The sequence below is a fragment of the Podarcis melisellensis genome, assembly GCF_964234715.1.
Source record: "Podarcis melisellensis genome assembly, chromosome: 2".
Classification (NCBI taxonomy): Eukaryota; Metazoa; Chordata; class Lepidosauria; order Squamata; family Lacertidae; genus Podarcis; species Podarcis melisellensis.
The window spans coordinates 106505757-106529680 of record NC_138529.1 but is presented as its reverse complement, the minus strand read 5'-3'; the positions used below and the strand labels follow the sequence as shown (position 1 = coordinate 106529680).

The 23924-nt window shown below is 44.7% G+C and overlaps 1 long non-coding RNA gene across 2 annotated transcripts; it reads left to right on the top strand.

Moving 5' to 3' along the window:
• Positions 1 to 19596: 19596 nt before the first annotated feature.
• LOC309365382 lies at positions 19597 to 23412 on the top strand. 2 transcript variants are annotated; one of them, XR_014166081.1, is made up of 3 exons: positions 19597 to 19718; positions 22460 to 22576; positions 22790 to 23412. It is a non-coding gene; the product is annotated as an uncharacterized lncRNA (long non-coding RNA). The 2 variants fall into 2 exon arrangements; XR_014166082.1 differs by having other exon boundaries at positions 22457 to 22576.
• Positions 23413 to 23924: the final 512 nt, after the last annotated feature.

Sequence of the window (23924 nt, the reverse complement as noted above, 5' to 3'; positions counted from 1 at the left end):
ACATCACTGGGCAGCGTGTTCGTACAATATCAGTACAAACCCAACTTCTGCACATAGGTACAGTGTTGATCCCTTGATACAACCTTGGACAATACATCAGCAGGAATTTCATTACCTGGCATATAGGACACCGTTACGAGTCCCTTTTGAATACATTCCCTAGCATGTTGCAACTTCAATTGCAAGTGCTTCGTGCTTTGCTTACAACCTTCAGAATTCAGCAAAGCCAAACATGCTTTGTTGTCCTGGTAAACCTGGATTGGACATTTGACAGGAATTTTTATGTCTTTGCACAATTGTAACAACCATTCACAATCCTTAAGTGAATAAGACAGTGCATTCAGTTCAGCTTCACAAGTACTTAAGCTAACTGTTGTTTGCTTCTTGCATGACCAATCAAATAGACCCTGATTGTACATGTAGCAAACTCCAGACGTACTTTTCCTGTCTGTAGTGTCACTTCCAAAACTTGCATCTGCAAATATCTCAAGACCACCAGACTTCTGATTGTTAAATCTCAGTCTGTAATGCATAGTGCCTTTCAAATACCGCGCTATGCGTTTCAGAGCTTTCCAATCCTTAACAGTAGGATTGTTGACTTGTCTGCTTAGCAAATTACAGCTAACAGCAATGTCTGGTCTTGAACATCTGGCAATGAAGTTTAGCTTGCCTAGCATACTTCTGTACAGTGTAGTGTCAGAAAATGCTTCTTCAGTGTCATCTACCTGATAACCTGTTGTCATTGGTGTGTCTACAGAGTTAGCATCCATCAGGTTTAGTTTGCTTAACACATCAGCAATTTTCCGTCACTGGTGTACTAGAATCATAGAATCATAGAATCATAGAGTTGGAAGAGACCACAAGGGCCATCGAGTCCAACCCCCTGCCAAGAATGTTACCATCTTGATCTCTCTCTATTTCCAGAGATAGGTAGTTGTTTACCTCACCAAGATCTTTCATGTCAAAGTGCTCTTTCAGTTGAGCTGGGGCGTTATTGTACATTGTGACATCTTTCCAAAAGAACAGAATATCATCAACATAAAACAAACAATACAGTTTCTTTTGCCCCTCCTCTTTGACAAATACACATGGATCAGCTTTCCCTTGCTGAAAACCTAGAGAAAACAATACTTCAGTGAGTTTTGTGTGCCAACACCGTGCACTTTGTTTGAGACCATAAAGGGACTTCTTCAGAGCACAAACATATCCCTGTTTTACCTGTACGCCACCAGGTGGAAGCATATAAAGTGATTCACCTAGAGATCCGTACAGAAAAGCTGTATTCACATCGTGGTGGCTAACGTGTAGATTCTCCTCTGCAGCTAGCTTGAGATACCATGCAATCCACGCTTGTCTAACTTGGAGCTTTGTGGTGTGTGAACCCACATGTCAGAACCAAAAATTTTCATGTGCTTGATGTATGGCTTCTTGGCAAACATCTTCTCATAGGGGGTACAACCAATCGCTGAAGATAACCTCCGATTATAACTGTAAACAAAACACGAGAGAGCTTCGGCCCAATAACTCTCTGGAAGATTGGCATCATGTAGCAAGGTTTTTAACCCTTGAAGCAATGTCTGGTTTGCCCTCTCGCAAAGTCCATTCTGCCATGGCAAGCGAGGACTAGACAAATCGTGTTGAATTCCTTTCTCAGTCAGAAAAGCTTCAAACTGCTGAGAAGTGAATTCCCCCCTGCGATCAGTGAAAAGAGTCTTTATCTTCTTACCATGCACATTTTCCAACCAAGCACAGAATTCCTTGAACCTTGGAAAAGCCTCTGATTTCTGCTTGAGATTGTACACATAAATATACCTGGAAAATGCATCAATGAGAACCATGAAGTACCTGTTTCCACCCAAAGAGGGCGATAGTGGACCAACCAAATCAGCATGAACAACCTGGTATGGTTCTGTAGCTTGCCTATTAGATACATTACCTTTCGCAGCCATTTTTACCTTGCTGCGCATGCCTTGCACTTCATGTGGTACCTGCAGGGTTTAATAGTCATACCTTCAACCAAGGCAGGCATTTTAGATACTGCCTCAAAATGCAAATGACCAAATTTCCTGTGAAAATCATGAATACATCCTGCATGCAAACTTTTGTTAGAACCTGCAACGCAACAAGTTTCATCCTGCACAACATCATCAAAATACAAAACAAACAAATGATCAACATATTCAGCATGCAATACATAATCATTTTTCTTTGTGATGGTGCACTTCTTTTTCTTGAAGGAAACGTCAATGTTCCATTCATTCAGCTGCGCAACACTGAGTAGATTGTGTGTGGCATCTGGAACGTAAAGTACATCTTGTATCGATAAGTCCAAACTGTGAAGAACAACAGTTCCGTAGCCTTGACTGGGGACTGTGTGGTCATCCGCCTGGTGAATCGCACCTTCCTGCGGTGTAAAAGACACGAACAGTCGCTTATCGTTGCACATGTGGTGGGTCGCTGCTGAATCAACAACGAAGAAAGATCTAGATGTCTTCTGGACCTTTGCAACCTTTGGAGTGAAGCGTGAGACCATTGCCTTGTGCTGCGTTGTCCTGGACACCCGACCTTTGCCTTTGCCTTGGCCTTTTCCACGCGATGAGCTTTCGCTGTGCTGCTCTGTCTTGGCCCTGGGATATCTGCATTCCCTCTTCATATGGCCTAGACGTCCACACAAGTAGCATTTCACTGCCTTCAAAGCTTTGGCGCCATCTGGTGGTTCCACTGCACTCTGGGATGACGTCTGTGAAGACTCCCCCTTACCCATGCAGCTAGCACCCCGGTGGTCTGCTTCATTCTGAATCACGGCAGTAACATAGTCTACTGTGAGCTGAGCAGTTGGCTGAACAGCAATCTGAGTGGCAACGGACTCCCAACTTGAACCCAAAGAATGTAGTATCATGAAGGAATACACAGCCTCTGGAAAGGTGAGTCCTCTCTATTGCAGCTCATGTCTCAGATTCTGCATCTCCATCAGATGTGTACGCACATCTCCACCTTCAGCAAGAGCCATATTATGCAGCCTGGTATAGTAGAACATAGTGGACCCAGCTTCTGTCCTCACGTGAGCCTCTCTCAAAGCGTCCCAAAGTTCTCTGGCTGAGGTCTTATCACGCAACAGACAGAGCTCTTCTGGGGATACTATCAATGTAAGAGTTCCCCTCGCTTTGGAATCTTTAGCTGTCCATGCATCTGTAATTGGAGCTGGGGGGTTGTCTGTAATAACCTCAAAAAGGCGTTTTTCTGGGTCCGGAACCAGAAATGTTGTATTTGCAGACTCTTCTGCACAGCGGAATGATGAGCAGTACGTGCCACATACTTTACTTTACTTTATTTACACTTCAATGCTGAGAGATTACAAACATGCATCTTGCCTCTGCGAGAGCAGAGAAGCAGCTCCTCTCCTCGGAAACACCGAGAGAACTGTGAAAAACAGGAAACCAGTGTACATCACATCCAGTCTCCCTTTCCCGTGGGAAACCCAACAGTACTCTGACTATGGAATGCAAAACATTGTCCCGTGACAAGCACTTCGCTGCACAGTGAAGGAAGCAGAAACCAACACCCTCAATGTCCTTTTTAGACTCAGGGCATCTCAACATTTTTATTTTTATTTTATAATTTTTATTGTGAAGTTAGCACATCAATACCAAGCCATACATAAAGAATATGATAAAGAAAAAGAAAAAAATAAAGGGGGAAAGGGGGGAAAAGAAAAGTAGACCATAAAAGAATAAAGAAAAGTATCATATTTCAATACAATAAACACTATTTTATAAAATAATAATAGTAATAGACTTCCATCACTCTCACAACACTTCCTTTCACATTTTATATTTTATCTGTATTTCAGTATTACTTTCAATATATTGATATGTATATATGTATGTTTCCCCTTTTCCATTCACGAGGTCATTCTAGACACAGCCAAATTTTTACTTTAGAACCTTGTCTTTCTAAATAATTATTCAAGCACTTCCATTCCTTCTTGACTGTATTCATTGCCTTTAGTCTTATTATATCTGTCAATTTGGCCAGTTCCAAATATTCACATAATTTACATAACTATTCTGCTTTGGTCGGTACCTGGTTACCCTTCCAGTACTTAGCCACCAGGATTCTCGCCGCTGATGCCACGTAGTATTTTCTCTAGAAATATCACTATTCAATACTCCCAAAAGGTATGTTTCTGGTCTTTTGCTATGTGAAGTTCTTCGTAACTTTTTTATTTCTTCATGGATCATGTCCCAGAACTTTCTGATCAGCATTTTTCTTCTTTGAAGGAAACAACTAGTTTGGTGACTTAGAAGCCCAGGGAGGGACAAGACATGTAAATAGAAAAGCCTTTCTTACAACAGATGTTTTTCTCTCTCTCTCTTTCTTTCTTTCTTTCTTTCTTTCTTTCTTTCTTTCTTTCTTTCTTCTTCCACTGACAGCAAATGCCTTAATGTGTACTGTGTGCGATTCAGAGGGTGAAGGACAGCCGTGTGTACCAGTTGCCCCATATGTACAAAAATGCCCTGATGATCCACATACAGGACACCCTGTAGCCTGCGTCTTGTACAGAATCACTTCATGTGAGTGGTCCTTCTTGCCTTTCCCTCCCCCTTATTTTCAGTGCAATTCCATGGGTGGGTGGTGGGGCATTGCTAGTATGACTGGGTGCAGAGGAGGTCAGGGATCTTGCAATTTCAGCAGAACAAGAACTACGAGAGAAGCACCTCGTTCCAATGGAAGCTCTAAGCTACGCTAATGAGAAACCTGATTCCAAGCCCTCAGTCATATGATGAAATGTATCCCCCTGGAAATCCTTTGAATCAACAATATCTGCAAGCAGTAGGAAAAACATGAGTTTTCTAAGTTTACTTATAATTCTCCAGTCAAACTCTAGCATGCCAAGGTACAGAAAGGATCCTGGATACAGAAAGGATCCATGTGATACAGTCCACCTGGCTGAGGTATCTCAAGTCAGGGGCCAGGTTGGGCCCTCTGGCCAGTGGGATCCCAATTGCAATGCGTCATGGGAAATTTCCATTCATTCTTGAGGATAAATGGGGGTGTTGGTTGCTGTACCTGGGAACAGTGGTAGCAAAAACCTGCCTTTCAGCACAGACCCCCGTTTCCCCAACTGCCTCTGATGGGGACCTTGCCATGAGCGGATCCTTCTATTACCATCACACATCTTTCGCTAGATTCTAACAGTAACCCAGATATTTTTCTTTCTCTTCCCAGTGGTAACTAAACATGTGTTGCGCTACTACAAACGATGCGGCTTCTATGCCAGGGGCTGCAAAACTCGAAAGGTCCACCATGCTGTAAAGCAATTGCATGAGCTCCACTGCTGTAATGACAGAGACCACTGCCTTTGAATGCAGGCTAAGGAAGATGCTGTATTAAAAGAACTCTGTTGTGAACAAAGGGCTGTGCGTTACGTTGCTGTGTGGGGATGTCTATGTGAGTGGTCTCTGTGTGGGCCCAGTGGCATTCAGTGGTCTTGGCAAGCAAGTGGACGGGCATGCTTTTTAAAAATTAAAAAATTAAAATTCTGTGCCACATTTCAGCATTCTTGGAGGCCAGGGAGGAGGGGAGCTTGTCACAGCTGGAGGAGAAGACTCCCTGGCTTCTTCAGCAGTTCCTTGATCACCACTGCTGTCCTTTGCTTCAGCCTTGGAGTCTGAACTGCTCCCTGTCACAGGCTCTTCCTGCTCACTAAAGCCTGTTGTGGTTCGAGGACCCGAACCCCGCGAAGTGAAATGAAGACACAGGGACATGTGATATAAGGTTAATGGGCTAGAAAAGGCCACAACTTTATTGATTACAGCAATGAAAAGGTATTGGCTTAGGCATTGGATCGCGAAACAAGTGGGTTTATTCACCAGGGGTTCATCACCTGTTGATGCTAATCCAACTATAGGCTCACCCCTGATGTCACCGAGGGTCGTGCCATGGCCTCCCGCCAAGCAGGCTTCGGACGGAATACACGACCGCCAGATTCCTTTAACGGAATACCCCTAGAAATTGAAGGCATAGGCGATGGCCACACCTAGCACTTCGACACACCACAACACATTATTCCAATGCCTAACCTACCCACCAATACCACAAAAGGTTGTGACAATTGCTACGAGGTAGGCGAAAAAACCAAGAAGCCTAATGCCAAATGGAAAAACTCCTACCAGGCCCCCCGGGCAACCGGGGCGACCAACCTAAGGTCCATAGCAAGGCCAATGACCTAAGCCCTAACTCAAAGGGAGTGGAGGGTGGGTGACTCACACAGGACAACGAAGAGAAATGAGGCCGGGGAGAGAGGCTGGCACTGCAGCATAAAGGCTGCTGGACACGCCCCCCCATGGCACCTGGTTGGACGGCCAGCGGGGGTGGGGCATGAGTGCCAGCCAGGTGAGCTGGAGGCAAGGGGCAACGCCCCCTGCTAGGAGCGGTGTTCGGGCTCCCGCCCACAACCACTCCCCTCTCTTTCAGGGAGGAGAGTCTTTGCCCCTTTAGCTTCCAACACCTCCTCTCACCAATCTTCTCCCTTTGACCTCTGTGTCCCACCACCAATCCCCGGACTCTGAGCCTTCCTCCTCTGGGGGTTCCCCCAGCTGGAGCCTCCCCACCCCTGCTGACAGCCCTCTTCATTACCGCCTTGGGGAAGGGGCACTCTTCACAGTGACATAGCACTAACCTCATTGCTCTGGGAAACTTCTTGCCCTCAATTCATTGAACTGTTTCCCCTAACACACTCTGCCCATATTGTAGTGTGCTTTGTTTTACCCTGTATTTTCAGGATACTCCTAACTTTTAGCAATCTGAATGCCACAGGTAGCTAAATTCAAGGTGCTGCTCTCCCATGAAGGGATTAATCTATGCCAGCTCCCCACCCTTTCCGTGTTTCCCAATGCTGGTGACAGCTTGCAACAGCCTCCTGTGCGTTTCTGAGCACAATTCAAAGTATTGGTGCGAACCTTTAAAGCCCTAAACGGCCTTGGTCCGGTATACCTAAAGGAGCATCTCCACCTCCATCGTTCTGCCCGGACACTAAGGTCCAACATCGAGGGCCTTCTGGCGGTTCCCTCGCTGTGAGAAGCCAAGTTACAGGGAACCAGACAGAGGGCCTTCTTGGTAGCGGCATCCGCCCTGTGGAACACCCTATGATCAGATGTCAAAAAGAAAAACAACTACCAGATTTTTAGAAGACATCTGAAGGCAGCTCTGTTTAGGAAAGCTTTTAATGTTTAATAGGTTATTGTATTTTAATATTTCGTTGGAAGCTGCCCAGAGTGGCTGGAGAAACCCAGCCAGATAGGCGAGGTATGAATAAATTATTATTATTAATTATTATTATGCAATGTGCCATCCTCTTCCTGGTGTCATGCCCCAATGAAGAGCTGCCACAACAACTGCCTCCACCACCAACACCACATAAGCATATAGAGTTTTATTATTGCAATACAAACGCTTTATGCTGGTTTTCATATATAACATCAACGAACAGAAACAAGGGAAAGATTTATTCCTTCAGAGAAAGAGAGAGGAGAGACTGCGAACCCTGCGCTGCCCCCAAATTTGTTCCAGACGGCTGAGGGAACCCCTACAACGTATGCAATGGTCACATAGGAGGGAGCCTTATTGCAAAAGCGGAAGTCCTTGTCCTGGCAGGACACTTATTTACTTAGCACCACCTCAGATACAACTCACAAGAGCACATCTGAACCTACATTTGTGTATATTTTTTTTTTTTTTATAAATATTTTATTAGGTTTTTAATAAACAAATTTCCACTTTCAAATACATACTTCCATAGATCCAATGGACTCCCCCCATCTCCCGAGCACTGCATTCCCTGTATAACCAAAACCTCAGCAATTTGTTAACTTATTTTATACATAACAATATATCTTCCATTTTATCGTGTTATCTGATATAAACATTTCAGTACAATTGCATTAATTTTTAATTTCCACACAATAAAAATATTTCATTATCTCACTTCTGTCTTATAGTGTCTTATTTATCAATTCAGAAATTTGCCGATACTGAAGCTATACCTTCCTAGAAAGGAGCATTTTTTAACATTCATACAACTTATAATGCTTTTTCAAATAGTCCTTAAAATTTTCCCAAACTTCCTCCGTTTCTTCTTCTCCCGAGTCTCGAATTCTGCCAGTCATTTCAGCCAACTCCATATAGTCCATCAGCTGCGTCTGCCATTCTTCCAATGTGGGTAGATTTTGTGTCTTCCAGTGCTTTGCCAACAAAATCCTCGCTGCTGTAGTAGCGTACATAAAGAAAGTTCTATCTTTCTTGACCATCCTCTGGTCTACCATGCCCAGAAGGAAGGCCTCCGGTTTCTTAGGTAAGGTGAGTCTCAGCACCTTTTTTAGTTCATTATGTATCATTTCCCAGAAGGCCTTCACTTTCGGGCAGGTCCACCAGAGGTGTAAAAATGTCCCTTCCTCTTCCTTACATTTCCAACATTTATTATCGGACAGGTGATATATCTTTGCAAGCTTGACTGGGGTCATGTACCACCGGTATATCATTTTCATAATGTTTTCCTTCAAGGCAGTACATGCCGTGAATTTCATTCCGGTGTTCCATAACCTTTCCCAGTCTTCAAACATAATGTTATGCCCCAAGTCCTGTGCCCACTTTATCATAGAGGATTTGACAATCTCATCCTGTGTGTTCCATTTAAGCAGCAAGTTATACATTCTCGAAATTAGCTTAGATTTTGGCTCAAGCAACTCTGTTTCTAGTTTCGATTTTTCCTCCTGAAAACCCACTTTTTTGTCTGCTTTAAAAACTTCCTGGATTTGAGCATAATGCAACCAATCTCGCACCTTGTTTTTTAACTTTTCCATACTCTGTAACCTCCATTTATCTCCAATTTTTTCAATTATTTCCCAATATTTAGGCCAATGGGCCTCCATATTGAGTCTTTTACGTGCTTTGGCCTCCATCGGTGAGAGCCACCTCGGAGTTTTACTCTCCAATAAGTCTTTATATTTTGACCAGACCATGAAAATTGCCCTTCTGACAATATGGTTTTTGAACAATTTATGAACTTTAACCTTGTCATACCACAAATATGCATGCCACCCAAAAGCATTATCAAATCCCTCCAGGTCAAGGACATCGGTGTTCTCCAATAAAATCCAATCCTTCAACCAGCAGAGGGCTGCAGCTTCATAATATAACCTCAAGTCCGGCAGGGCAAACCCCCCTCTTTCTTTCGCATCTGTTAGTATTTTAAACTTTATTCGGGGCTTTTTGCCCTGCCAGACAAATTTAGATAAATCCCTCTGCCATTTTCCAAAACATTCCACCTTATCCACGATCTGGAGGGCCTGAAACAAAAATAGCATTTTCGGCAATACATTCATCTTTATAGCAGCTATTCTGCCCAGCAAGGAAAGTTTTAATCTTGACCATATTTCCAGATCTCTTTTGATCTCTGACCAACATTTCTCATAGTTGTCCTTAAATAAATTCAAATTTTTGGAGGTCAAATGGACCCCTAGGTACTTTACTTTTTTGACCACATTTAGTTCTGTTTCTTTTCTGAACTCCTCTATTTCAGTAGTTGTCAAGTTTTTTGCTAAAACTTTAGTTTTTTGTTTATTCAGCTTGAATCCCGCCACCCGACCAAAGTCAGAAATTAATTCTAACGCTCTTTTAGTACTAGAGGCTGGCTCCTGTAATGTTAATACCAAGTCATCTGCAAAAGCTTTCAGTTTATATTGTTTCTCTCCGACCACAATTCCCTGTGTCAACCGGTCATTTCTAATCATGTTCAATAGCACCTCCAGGACTGAAATAAACAACAGAGGAGATAGAGGGCACCCCTGTCGTGTCCCTTTTTCAATTTTGAACTCCTCTGTCACCACGTTGTTTACTATCAATTTAGCTTTTTGTTCTGAATAAATTGCTTCTATTCCATTTTCAAACCCCCGCCCTACTCCCATCCTTTCCAAATTTTTCTTCATAAACAGCCAAGAAATGTTGTCAAAGGCCTTCTCCGCATCAATAAAAATCAACACCGCTCTTGTGTTTGAATTAATCTGTAAAAACTCCAAAATGTCAATGATGTTTCTTGTGTTGTCAAATAAATGCCTACCAGGGAGAAAGCCTGCTTGGTCCTTATGAATCACTTCATTTAAGACTTTCTTAAACCTACTTGCCAAAATGTCTGCAAAAATTTTGTAATCCACATTTAGGAGTGAGATAGGACGGTAGTTTTTAAGTTGAGTTTTTTCAGATTCTAGTTTTGGGATCAACGTGATGAAAGCTTCTTTCCACGTTTCCGGTGCCCTCCTCCCCTCCATAATCTGGTTGCAAACTTCCAGCAATGGTTGTATCAATGAATCCTTCAGTACCTTATAATATTTGGAAGTAAGCCCATCAGGTCCCGGAGATTTGCCCAGTTGAAGGTTCTGAATGGCGCATTCAATTTCTTGAGTTGTAATATTACAGTTCAGGATTGCTCTCATTTCCTGGGGTATTTTTTGTAATCCATTAGTTATAACAAATTGGTCCACCTCTGAGCTTTTTTGTGGCCTTTGAGAATAAAGTTCTTTGAAATATCTCTGGAAGGACTTTCTAATTTCGTCGGGTTTCTGAACCATTCTCCCTTCAATCTCTAGATTTGTAACTGTGTTAAGTTTTTGTCTCTTTTTCAACTGCCAAGCCAACAATTTTCCACATTTGTTAGCAGATTCAAAGGATCTTTGTTTCATTTGTTTAATTTTCCATTCCACCTCTTGATTTATCAGTTTCGAATATTGTGCCTGGAAAAACTTCACTTCTCTCAATACTTCCTTTGATTTAGGCCTGGATCTCAGTTTTCTCTCTCCTTCTCTTATTTTCTCCAAGATCTTCTCCTTCTTTTCATTCCAGAGTCTTTTTTTAATCGTGTTCTGTTGTATTAGAAACCCTCTTATAACTGCTTTACTTGCGTCCCAGATTATTCTTTTTTCCACATTTGTCTTTAAGTTTATTTCAAAATAGTCCTTTAAAACTTTTTGGGCCTTCTTAACAATCTCCTGATCTCTTAACAAAGCGTCATTCATTCTCCATCTGAACGATCCGGTTGTATTTAGTCTCAATTCCATTCTCAAGGCGTTGTGGTCGGAGCAGGTTTTTGGGCAGATTTCCACTTTTCTGGTCTTAGGTGCCAGCCCTCTAGTTATCCATATTTGGTCGATTCGCGTCCATGTCATATGGGCCTCAGAAAAAAAAGTTCCTTCTTTCCCTAGAGGGTTCTTGATCCTCCATATGTCAATCAAATCCAAATTGTCAGTCATTTCAAAAAAGGTTTTTGGTAGTCTGCCATCTTTCGTTATATTAGCACTTTGTGACTTATCCATATTCACTGAGGCGACACCGTTCATATCTCCCAACATGATAATGTTGTTATAGTCCAAATAGTCCAGCATAATCTCATGCAGCTTCTTAAAAAATTCCGATTTTCCATCATTTGGGGCGTAGATTCCTAGAATTAAAAACTTTTCTCCTTGTGTCTGGATTTCAATTGCCAAAATTCTGCCCTGTTCATCTTTAAATACAAATTTTGGGGACAAGTTCTCCTTTGCATAAATCACCACTCCTCTTTTCTTAACTTTATCCGATGAAATAAATTCTTGGCCTAACCTTTTATTGATTAACACTTTTCTGTGGAGTCTTGTCACATGCGTTTCTTGCAGGCAAATAATGTCCAATTGTTCTTTTTTCAAAATATGAAATACTTTTCTGCGTTTTTCTGGAGAATTCCCGCCATTTATATTCCAACTAAGAAGCTGTAGAGACATCCCGGCCTACTTCTTGGGTATCACAGTTGGGTATCTAATTTGTCGTCCTTTTCCGGAAGCTGTGGTGCCGGGCCGCCTCCAGATGGTATGGATCCTGGTGGTAATCCCGGTGGTGGAGGCCAGGAATCTGCAGCTCTCTTTTGGAGGTCCTCCTCGTTGTCGTGTAGGAACTTCTGGTGGTCTTCTGGTGTTTTAATTCTTACCTTCTTTCCTCTATAGGTGAATGACAGACCTTGAGGAAATTCCCACCTATAAGGGATTGCGTTGTATCTTAACAATTTGGCCAAGTCTGTGTATGTGGCTCTAAGGTCCAACAAATATTTAGGGATGTCTCTATAAATTTCTGCCCTTTTGCCTTCAACTTCCAGGGATTTTTTAAAATGTTGGCCTAATATCTTGTCTCTTTCCTCTCTTGTTCTCAAACAAACCAAACAGTCTCTGGACTTATCTTTCTTAACCGATCTTCCCAGTCTGAAGGCCGTCACAATCCTGAAATCTTTATCTTCTTCAACCCCCCAAAATTTAGAAAACAACTCCGTCAAGAATTTCTCTAGGTTGCCCTATTCCAACTCTGGGACAGCCCTCAGCCTAAGATTACATTCCTTACTTTTCAGTTCCACCATTGACAGGTAGGCTTGCTGTTCTCCTACCTGTCTTTTCAAAGGTCTTACTTCCCCTTTGATCTCTTCCACCTTCTTGCACGCTTGCTCAGCTTTTTGATTGGCTTCCGCAGCTAGTTTGTAGTTCTCCGCCGTAGCTCCTTGCAGTTTCTCAATAGCCTGAGTGTGCTGCGAAACCTGATCTGTTAACTTGCTGATAGTAGATGTAGCTCTATCAATTTTAGATGACTGATCGTCCACCTTCTTATTCAGAAGTGCCAGTTGTTCCAAAATTTGTTTCAAGACTGGATCAGTTCCTCCAGCTGCCATTTCTTCTGTAGCAGGCGTTTCAACTTCTTCCTCCTGCGCCGTCAGCACAGTTGGCACCGAGGATCTACGATGATGAATCAAGGTTGTTTGGACAAGCTGCCCAGCTCTCTTATCTTTTTTCTTTTCTTTAGCTTCCTCAACTAAAGCTTCCTTAGCTTTAGCTGCTCTTGTTTTCGCTGGGCCACTCATTCCCCAGCTGCTGTTCAAGGTCAAATAGTCTTTCAATCCATGAGAAAGGCAAGCCCAGAGTATAAACAATTAAACCACAAAAAATCCCAATAGGATACAGTTCCCAGACCTCAATGCCTCCGCAAATCCACTAGGGGGGGTTTTCATAGGAAAGAAAGTTTCTTTTCCACCATCAAAGCTCCTATTTCAACTGAGGTCCCCAAGTTCAGAAAGGAGGCTTTCAGAAAGTTCTGTTTCAAATTAGTGCCACAAGGTAACGGAGAGGTTTCAATGACAGTATTAAAGCGATAGTGTATCCATCAATGCAACAGTTTATGTTAAGAAAAAAGTTTCAGCAGCCTGACAGTACTCCTTTACAACACTGGCAGTCCAATAACTCGGTTATCCCCTTCAATTCCACCTCTCTTCACAGTAGGAGGAGGATTCTCTAACACCATGAACCAAAAAATTTACTTCTTCACTCCTTTCAATTTCTAGAAACACACAGTCTATTAATGCCCCTTCTTACTTCTTTCAAAGTCTCTTTTTAGCGCTTCAGCCCGCATCGGGTTCTTTTGCTTTGCTCTGATTAGCAGGACCGGAAGGCGGACTTCCTGTTACTCGCCTCCCGTTTTCAGCCGAAATAGACAAATTTAAATTAATCCTTAATCAGTTCTTTGGTACCCCTTACTCACGGGTAGATTGCAGCCAATTTCGATGTTTTTCAAGAAGAAAGGTCGGCGCTCATCAGCAACAGCAGCGCGGCTTCACTTCCGCGAAAAGAGCGATGAACTCACAGCGCCGCTCCCCCGTTCACGATCCGGAGCCTCTTACGAGGTCCCTTCCTCGCTTCTGGGGGGGCTTCTGGCACCCGCCGAGTCCCACGGCCACAGGCTCGCTCTGCCTGCGGTTTATCTGAATGGGTCTCCGCTTCGCCGTAGCGGACGACCCTTTTTCGCGGAGCCCCTCTTCACTGAGTAAAGAGGACCGCCATTGCCGTTTTGCGCCGCCTCCGGAAGTCCAACCTACATTTGTGTATAGACCCAACAAAAATTGGGGTTGCCATTGTCAGCTTCGCCTTTGAGCCAGTGCCATCGACTGGGCTCAACCACTTCAGCCCCGACTGAGCCAGGCGAGCTGGGGTAGCATTTCCAGAGACCACCTTCTGCACAGGAACAGGTCTAAGTGCTGTGGACTCACAACTCAGAGCTGTGAGCACCGAACTCACTTCCAGAAAACAGCAGAGTACAGCAGAGCATAAATCACTTGGACGACAGCGCTGAATAATATCTTCTTTTATTCTCTAAAGCTACTGTACTATACAAACTAAATGCAAAGCTTTATGGAGATGCTGGACAGCACTGAGTGTTGCAGCTGCTTTTGCAGCGACCTTATCTACACAGAGATAACACTCCGTCTCTCCCTCTTTGAAGTGAGGCTGGAGTGGAATAAGTAGCGAGCAAAAGTCCGCCCCCTCCTCTCTGGAACATCAGCAGATTCTTGCAATGGGAGGGGTGAAATATCCTCAGCCGTATGTCTGGAATTTCCTGGACATTGCCAGGATTCAGCTGTTGGAAATAGTGCCTGGGTGGAAATCCCTGAAATGTCCGTGAAAATCAGGACCCATGGCAACCCGTGTTGGAAGTGTAGCTTCTGGCGAATTTCCTTAAAAATAGCTAAGAAAGAAAGAAAGAAAGAAAGAAAGAAAGAAAGAAAGAAAGAAAGAAAGCCATGCACCAATGGGGTCATGGGAGTCAAGGAGTGTCCTGAATAGGAAAATAGTGGGGTGGAGTGTACCAAAGATGAAATCCCTGAAGTGGGGGGGGGGGGAGAGAGAGAGAGAGAGAGAGAGAGAGAGAGAGAGAGAGAGAGAGAGAGAGAGAGAGAGAGAAAACTTAGCATATTGTTCAGAGTAAATAGCCTGAATACCATTAAGAAACATTGGACCCATATCCATAAGTTCTAAATTTCTTTTCATAAAATACCAAGACACATTATCAAATGCCTTCTCAGCATCTATAAATATCAAAGCTGCTTGTTTATCTTTCCTGGAACCCAAATATTCAATTAAATCAATTATATTTCTAACTTTATCTTATCCCAGGTAAGAATCCCATCTGAGCGATAGCTTTATACATTATTTATATTTACCACATTTGTCTCCCAAAATAAAATCTAACGTGTGCACCTTCTCTGTGTACACATTACCAGCCTGTTCTGGATCAAAGTCATGCTGCAAGATTCCATCTTCTTATCTGGCCTCCCCAAGTGTTCTGTTCTGTTATTATCATTCCACATTTCAAGCATTAGATCTATAAAGCAGAGCAATCAGTATGCAGCAACTGCAGTGAATGGGAGCTTTTAGGCTTTTTTAAAACACACACACAACTACATCATAACCCAAGCACAGAATTTCCTTGTGCCTTGAAGAGTATCCAGTGATGAGGCTCAATGGTTACAAAGGACAGAGCTGAGATGACCATTTGATAGACCAGAAACAAAATGTTCGGCTTTCCTTGTGCCACCTGTGAAGACTGTTCAAACAGAACTGGATTCATTTTACCCATGCTCACCATGAGCTGATCTGGTACTGCACACAACCCAGCTGCAATCCTACACAACGCGGGTGACTAAGCCCCACTAATTTCTGAGTAAACAAGCATAGGGTTGCAGTGCAGATCTAAATCACTTATACAAACATGCAAGTTGAGCTCAGGTGGATCACGCCAAAGGCCTGTGCAGTCCACCATCCTGCTCACTCCCTGCCCATGGGCAGCCCACAAGTGGGGCATAATTGCACTCTCTCACTTGCAATCTCCAGCAACAGGTATGCAGAGAGAGAGAGATTACCCCAGATACCATATAGGCATTATGATTGACAGGTATGATAGCCTTGGGCCCCATGGAGAATCGTTTATGTTGCCAAAAGGCAAAATTGCACCGGTATTTACATGGCCTTTCAGCTGCCTTGGCTCAAGACACATGCTCTGGTCTAAGCAATGTAAGGCCTGGCCTGGCCTGACTATAGTGGCTACCAATTAATTTCCATGTCTACTGTATTTTTCGCCCCATAGGGCGCACCGGCCCATAGGGCACATCTAGTTTTTTGGGGGGCGGGGGAATAAAGAAAACAAAATCCCCCCCCCGGCGCGGGGCTGGGGAAGCCCAAGCTTTCCCTGACCCCAGCCCCCCAGAACAGACTGCTCTCCACAAGCCGTGGGAGCCCTCCCGCAGCTTGCGCAGAGCTACCCGAAGCCTGGGCGTGACTGCTCAGCCCGCCCGGGCTTCGGGATAGAGGCAGCTCTCCACAACCCATGGGAGGACTCCCGCGGCTTGCGCAGAGCTACCCAAAGCCCGGGCGCGATTGCTCAGGGCGCCCGGGCTTCAGGATTCAGGCAGCTCTCCACAAGCCGTGGGAGCCTGGTGGGAACTCCCGCAGGCTCCCAAGGCTTGCAGATAGCTTCCTGAAGCCTGGAGAGCGAGAGGGGTCGCCTGCATTCACCCCATAGAATGCACACACATTTCCCCTTCATTTTTGGAGGGGGAAAAGTGCGTCCTATGGGGCGAAAAATATGGTAATTGAAAGTGCTATGTTTGAGCTATAAAGCCTTATGCTGCTCAAGACCCCAATACCATAAGAATCACCTCTCACCACACAAATTATCTTTTATATATGCTGCAAGCTGCCCAGAGTGGCTGGGAAAACCCAGCCAGATGGGTGGGGTATTATTATTATTATTATTATTATTATTATTATTATTATTATTATACTAACCCAGGCCCTGTGTTCTTCCCCGCTGTCTTCTACATACACCCTGATTTGAATGTTTGGGGTCAGTTGGCTCTGATTCTGAGTCTCCTTCCTTCTTTTCTTGTGATATTTTAAGTTACATGCTGTTAAACCTCTATCTAGTTTTTGAGTCAAGTTCTTTAGTCTTGTTTTTCAATGCAGATTGAATTGTGTATGGTTGAGCATTAATAGTAAATGTACTGATTGGTTCACATTAAGCAGGAAAAATTGCCACTACAAGGCATTTTTTTTTTAAAAAAAGTATCTATTGTATTAAAACCATCTTTGCTGCTGCAAAGCGATATTAAGCCAAGTGAGGTTAAACTACGGAAGGCTGGATCCATCTGAAAGTCACATGGTCATCGGAGCTGAGAGAGTTCTCTGCCTAAAACTGGGGGCTGCAAGGGACTCTCACCCTCTCCCCCCCCCCCATGGCAGCCATCCTCATTAGCATTTTGGCCCAAGTCTTATTGCTTTGGAAAAGCTCTCACAACCAATTCATCCACCTCTTCCCTCCACAGACTCTGCTAGTGTTGTGGTGTTCTCTCCTGGATTCTCAGGATACTGCTAAGCTTCGGCAGTCCAGATTCCATAGTTACCTAAATTCAAGGACTCTGAAGGTGCTGTTTTCCTATGGGGTGAGGGAATGAGTCCATGCCTGTTCCCCACCCATCAAGGTGAATGGCAGGGGGAGAAGAAGAGCTAGCCTATGAAAAGAGCTGTATCAGTGTGTATGCAGACAGGCTTTCAAACAGCCCCACACAATGCTTTGGATGTGCACATGGGTCCCCACCAGCGAAACATGCATGTGTAGCCAAACTGAGCAGGATTGAGCAGAGGTTGCAATCCTGTTGGCGGCAGAGGAACCAACCCCCACGGCAGGTTGCCAGGAACAGATAAGACAAGGAAAAGTCCTTACCGCCTGCTTTTTATTCAATATTTACAGAGAGAGCCTTGGAATAATGGCGTTGTCCCGAGTAAATCTCCACACACACACCTTCTCTCCGACTTCCTCATTCATCAACAGCACACACACACACCCCTATGTTTGCTGCTTAGGGCCTTCTGCCTCCGGGCTCTTTGCTTTCCTACCTTTAAGGCTTGCCAGGTTCTGGGAATGGTGGGTCTAGACAGGGGCATACAAAGGGGGTTGCGGAGGGGGCAGGCCACCCCGGGCAGCATGCTGGGGGGTGAGAAGATGGCCCGCTGCCTTCCCCCAGCTGTAGAGTGGCGGTGGGCATGCATGCAGTCTGTATGGGCACCATGTCTGTACGGGTGTCCATATGGGCTGCCGCTCGCACAGCAACCGTACACGTGCACAGACCACACAGGCTGCCGTGCGTGCGCAGTCCGTACAGACATCACGCATGCGCCACCGGACAGTTCTCCCCGCCCCTCGGCGTCCTGCCCCAGGTGACAGAGAGGGTCCCTCCGCCGCTGGGTCTGGAATGGTTTCTAGTGATAACATGTCAGTGAACTGTTCTCCTCCTCTCCCATTATTTCCCAGCTTTCCCCCTCATCTTCCTCTGAGGTGTTGAAGGAAGGATCGAACAGAATTCATTCTGAACCCCAGCTTTGTGTAGAAAAGTAACTAGGCCTGTTTGCAAATAAACCCCAGTAGCCAAGCCTGTTTGCAAATGTAAAAAGGAAAAACCTTCGCTCTTTAAGTTTGCAACACAAAGGGGGAAGGAAAGTTTAGGTTGACCGAATGAACTGAACCTGTTAGCCACCCTGAGCGCGGTTTTTGAACCGGGAAGGGCGGGCTATTATTATTATTATTATTATTATTATTATTATTATTATTATTATTAGGTCAAGAATATGCTGCAGGAGCTGGCTTTATTAAATCTGTTTATACTGTAGATTACCATAGGGGTCCTATAGATACCTGTTGTCCTAAGATCCTGTTACAAAGAGCGTCCACACTCCAAAAGCCAAGCCAGCCCTCCATATGTGGAAGATAAGCTATTGTGGCCGACAGCCTGCCTGATCAATGCTGGAATTTTAAATCTTGGCACTTTATAACCCCCCGTATCAAGTTCTAGGAGTTGCCCTCATCCCTCAGTGCTTTACTGAGTCCTAAACAGTCCCCCTCATACACATAACAGTGTAGGATGAACCCACAAACAGCGACAACTTTACATTTACCACATTCACCTCACAAAACAAAACGCGGAGTGTGCACCTTCTGTGTACATGTAGCCACTCTGTCCTGGATCAAATTCGTGCATCCGTCTCTGAATATTCTGTTTCGTCATTTATCTTTCCACATGTCAAGCATTAGTTCTGCAACACAAAGCAATCCATATGCTGCGTCTGCAGTAAATGGGAGCTTTGGGAGGTTGTTGCTTTTTTGAGATGAATTACATCACTACCCAAGCACATAACTTCCCTGAGCCTTGAAGAGTATCATAGAGATGAGGCTCAGTGGTTACGAAGGGCAGAGCTGAGATGGCCATTTGATAGAGCTAAAAGCCAAATGTTCAGCTTCCTAATTGAGCCACCTGTGAATACGGCTCACTGGGTTTATTTTACACATGCTGTGCTTGCTAAGGGCTGATCTGATAAGAGAGAGAGAGAGAGAGAGAGAGAGAGAGAGAGAGAACAACAACAACACAGATAAACATTCTCTATAATCTGCCACATGTAGAACTGGAATGGATTAACTTGGTTGTCATCACAGTCAGACGTCCTGAAGCGCCATTGTGTGTTACTGCAGCTATCAAGCCCAGGTTGATCAAGTGACCTGAGAGAAGCCAATAAGGCTTGATCTGGACTTATATAATAGATGGCTCTTTCCAGGCTCCTCCACTCAACCAACTCGCTGCCCAGCTGCCAGGGTGGTAGAAACCCGACTGCCCACAGAAGAAAAACAGGCGCCCCAGTGGCACGATCTCGATTTCTCTCTGCTCATACGAAAGGGCTATAAAATGGGTTACGGCTTCATCCTGGAGATTCAAGAGCCTCGTGTGGCTCCAGCTTGGCTGCTTGCTTTCTGCGTTATGCTCTGCCTCATGCCAGGAGGTAAGTCACATAGGTGCCAACTCGAAGGGTCCCAGGTCCCTTCGGCCCCCAATAAAATATTTGCAGGGACTGGGCGGGGGGGGGTCCAAAGTTGATGGGCATTGCTGCCTTTCTTGCTTTTCCACATTTGGACCTCATTTCCCAACAAGGCCTGTAAAGAAGAAGAAGAAGAGTTTGGATTTGATATCCCGTCTTTCACTCCCTTTAAGGAGTCTCAAAGCGGCTAACATTCTCCTTTCCCTTCCTCCCCCACAACAAACACTCTGTGAGGTGAGTGGGGCTGAGAGACTTCAGAGAATTGTGACTGGCCCAAGGTCACCCAGCAGCTGCATGTGGAGGAGCGGAGGCGCGAACCTGGTTCACCAGATTACGAGACTACCGCTCTTAACCACTACACCACACTGGCTCTGTGAAAGGGTTGCTGGATGGTATAGGAGCTGGGATTGGTGAAAAGCCTCTAATATCATTTCTTATGGCCTTTGCAGTTGAAGCTAGAAGGGGTAGCTGTGCAGTAGAGGGGCATGGAGCAAGCAGAGGAAATCACAGCACTTCAACTTCCAAACAAGAAGAAGCATGTGAGATTTGTGTTCTCTGGCTACTTCTGCAAAGTGTGTGTGTGTGTGTGTGTGTGTGTTGCACGGTCTGTCCACCATAAAATGCATAGATTGCTTAATCAAAAGAGAAAAATCCCTATGTAGTTTTCGTCTAACAATATGTGTGTGCACGCATATATAGAAAGACCAACAAAAATTAGTCTTCTTGTTCCTATATATGCATAAAGACCAATAAAAATAATAATATTTAAGACAAGTGAAGACATAATAAAAGTATGCGTCTGGATAGGTTTCTTGCAAGAAATATGTTTTTAGCAGGTGTCTGAAACAGGTGGCCACACTAGAAGATAGGTTCCTTCCATATCTGGAATGAAGATACATCTTTTTCATCCCCTGCCCTGTGATGTGGCATTTGGTACATTCCCTTCCACTGATTCTCTATTGGAGACACTTCTCCCCACAGTTTCCCTTTGGGTACATGGCTGTTAGCCCCTGCTCCATGATTTTGCATCCAACATTCTCTTTTCTCCCTCCCCTACTGATAAACCCTTCTTTTCTCCTACCCCACCATGAATCCCACAACCACATTTGTTCTGATTTAATGTGGCACTATCTACTTTCCTCCCTGTTTCAAGGAGCCCATTCTCAAGGAAATCACTTTTAGTACCCTCCTGCTCTAAATCACAGCAAGCAGGTGCAGCGTCCAGGAGACCCCAGAGGGCGACCCCCACCATTTCTCCCCCAGGGAGACCAGCAGCGCAACCTATTCCCCAAGAGGCCACTTTTTCTTTGGCGATCACTCATAGCTGAGTAAGATTGTCTTCCATAAACACGATTTTAACAATGGGTCCATTAGTGACAGTGGAGGCCAATTCTGGATCCACACGACCTTCCACAGTGGTGACATAGGTTTCCGGGCGGGAGTTGATGACAGTGAGGGTTTGCCAAACGTGCCTTCCTCTTAGCTCGTTTCTCCTTTTCTCCCTGAGTTCGAACGTCTTCGAAGCCCACAGCACCTTTGGTAAAAGCTGTTCTCCATTTGGGGCACTCGCAGGCCAGTGTTTCCCAATTGTGTGTGTTTATACTACATTTTTAAGGATTTACCTTGGCAGAGTCTTTAAACTTCTTTTGTTGACCACCAGCATTACGCTTTCCATTCTTAAGTTCAGAATAGAGTAGTTGCTTTGGAAGACGATCATCAGGCATCCGCACAACATGACCGGTTCAACGAAGTTGATGTTGAAGAATCATTGCTTCAACACTGGTGATTTTTGCTTCTTCCAGTACGCTGGCATTAGTTTGCCAAGAGAATGCTATAGAGGCTGCATTGAGGGTGGGCTTCTGAGCTCCAAAGAGGCACTGCTGTTCTGGCAGCGGCAGCAGTACGGAACAATGCATTCTTTGAAGGCCAGATCTGCTGCCCTTGTGGCTCCTGCCACATGAGGTCAACACCTCACCTTGCCTCATGGGTGGATAGGCACTACCAACATCCTCCCAAACTCTTCCTTTCCCTCTCAGACCATGTCTATCTGTGTTGACATTTCAGCGTGGAAATGGTGTAAATAAATATGTTGGAGAAACATCTAGCTAGTGACTACAAAAACACATACAAGATGCTGAGCTCGGTGGATGTTTGGGACCTTACATCTGGCAGAAGAAAACTCTTCTTATATCTTTCCCACGTGTCTGGGACTAGCAGAGGAGGAATGGTGGAGACTGCCTCCCCATCCTGACCCTTCCAAGGAGGAGGAAGTAGAAGACAGTTTAGAGGGAGGTTGTAGCTCAAAGGCAGATGAGGGGAGAAGCTGGGAGAGCCAGAACAGCACCCAGCTGACACGTCATTGGAAAGCATTCCAGATCCTCTGTCTCCCAGAACCTGATGAGCCTTAAAAGTAGGAGAGCAAAGAGCACAAAGACAGAGGGCACGTAGCAGCACCAGTAGAGGAAACGGACGGGGAAGTGGGAGAGACGGGGCGGGTGGAGATTCACTTGGGACAACGCCATTATCCAAGAGGCTGCATTCTACAGCCTCTCTCTCTAAAGATTGAAAAAAGGGCAGTAAGGAACTTTCCCTTGTCTTTATACTTTCCTGGGCAACCAGCCGGGGGCTGCTGACAGCATCCTGACACCACATTAGGGATGTTGTCTGCAAGGAAGAGTTACAACAGTGTGTCTCTTTTGCAGCAGAAGCCCTAACATGCCACCACTGCACAATTACTAATCCAAACACCGCTAAGACGTGCTGGCCTCCATTTACCTGCACAACCCCTGATGGATACTGCTTGACCACATTAATTTACGAAGGTAAGGATTATTTTGTGGGTACTTACCATCCCTCTGGACATTCCAGGATCAAATCAGAAAATGGGATGGCTTCTGCAATTCCGGGACTGTTACTTGAAAATTGGGGCACTTGGAGGATATGTTATTTCCCGAAAAGAGACTAGTGGCTACACTTCACACTTTGCTTGTACTAAGGACATATCCTGTCCTTTCACCTATCCTTTTTCTCCCCAGCCCGCCGAGGAGGTGCCTTGAAAAAAGTAGAGAAGACGTGCATATCGAAAAACACAAAGCTATGCGGAATTGAACAGATACGTGGGGACAAAAAACTACGCCGTGCCTTTGTCTGCTGTGATGAAAATGACAAGTGTTTGATGCCTGGAAGAAAACCAGCATAAAATGAAGAGGACTTGCATCTCTGATTTCCCCTCACCTTTGACATTTAAATTGTAGATATTGTCAGGAACTGCTGCTCATGCCCCATGTGATAACCCACACAGCTATGTCTTCTTCTTGTAGAGCCTTCTGGCTCTGGCTGACTCCACCCACCCAGGCTCCCCATTGGCTCCTCCTGGGCAGGAAGTGGATTACGGGCCCCTCTAGGCTGGTGTTGTAATGCAGGTGTCTCCTGCAACATGTTTACTATCATAATTAGCTTTATTATTCCCTTTCTAGAAATACATGTAGCCAAAAAAACCAAACATATACCCTCACCCCCCCCCAAGAAACATTCCATGAATCTGCTGTACAATCATGTAAATGATATAGTCAAAAAATATGTTTGTAAGTAGTTTAGAATTGCTTATATCTGTCAGGTGTCTTCCACTCTCTTCGTAGATTGTCCCAGAGTAAGCCATGCTCTAAGATGCTTTGCTCCTTTTCCATAAGGGCAATATTTCATATTCTGTCTCACCATCCCTTTAGAGTTAGTAGCTGTTCACAATATTGCGTTGTTATGTTTCTAGCTGCAGACATGGCAACGATTAGCAGGTCCTTGAAAAATAAATCCCTACGGTCATCTATAAACAGATTTAATAAAGCCAGCTCCTGCGGCATATTCTTGATGCAATAATAGTGCATGTTGTTGTTGTTTAGTCATTTAGTCATGTCCGACTCTTCGTGACCCCATGGACAAGAGCACGCCAGGCACTCCTGTCTTCCACTGCCTCCCACAGTTTGTTAGTATAATAGTGCATAGTGGTCCTAAAGCAAACAGTCTACCGTATTTTTCGCCCCATAGGACGCACTTTTCCCCCTCCAAAAATGAAGGGGAAATGTGTGTGCATCCTATGGGGTGAATGCAGGCTTTCGCTGAAGCCTGGAGAGCAAGAGGGGTCGGTGCGCATATCTCCACAAGCTGTGGGGAGAG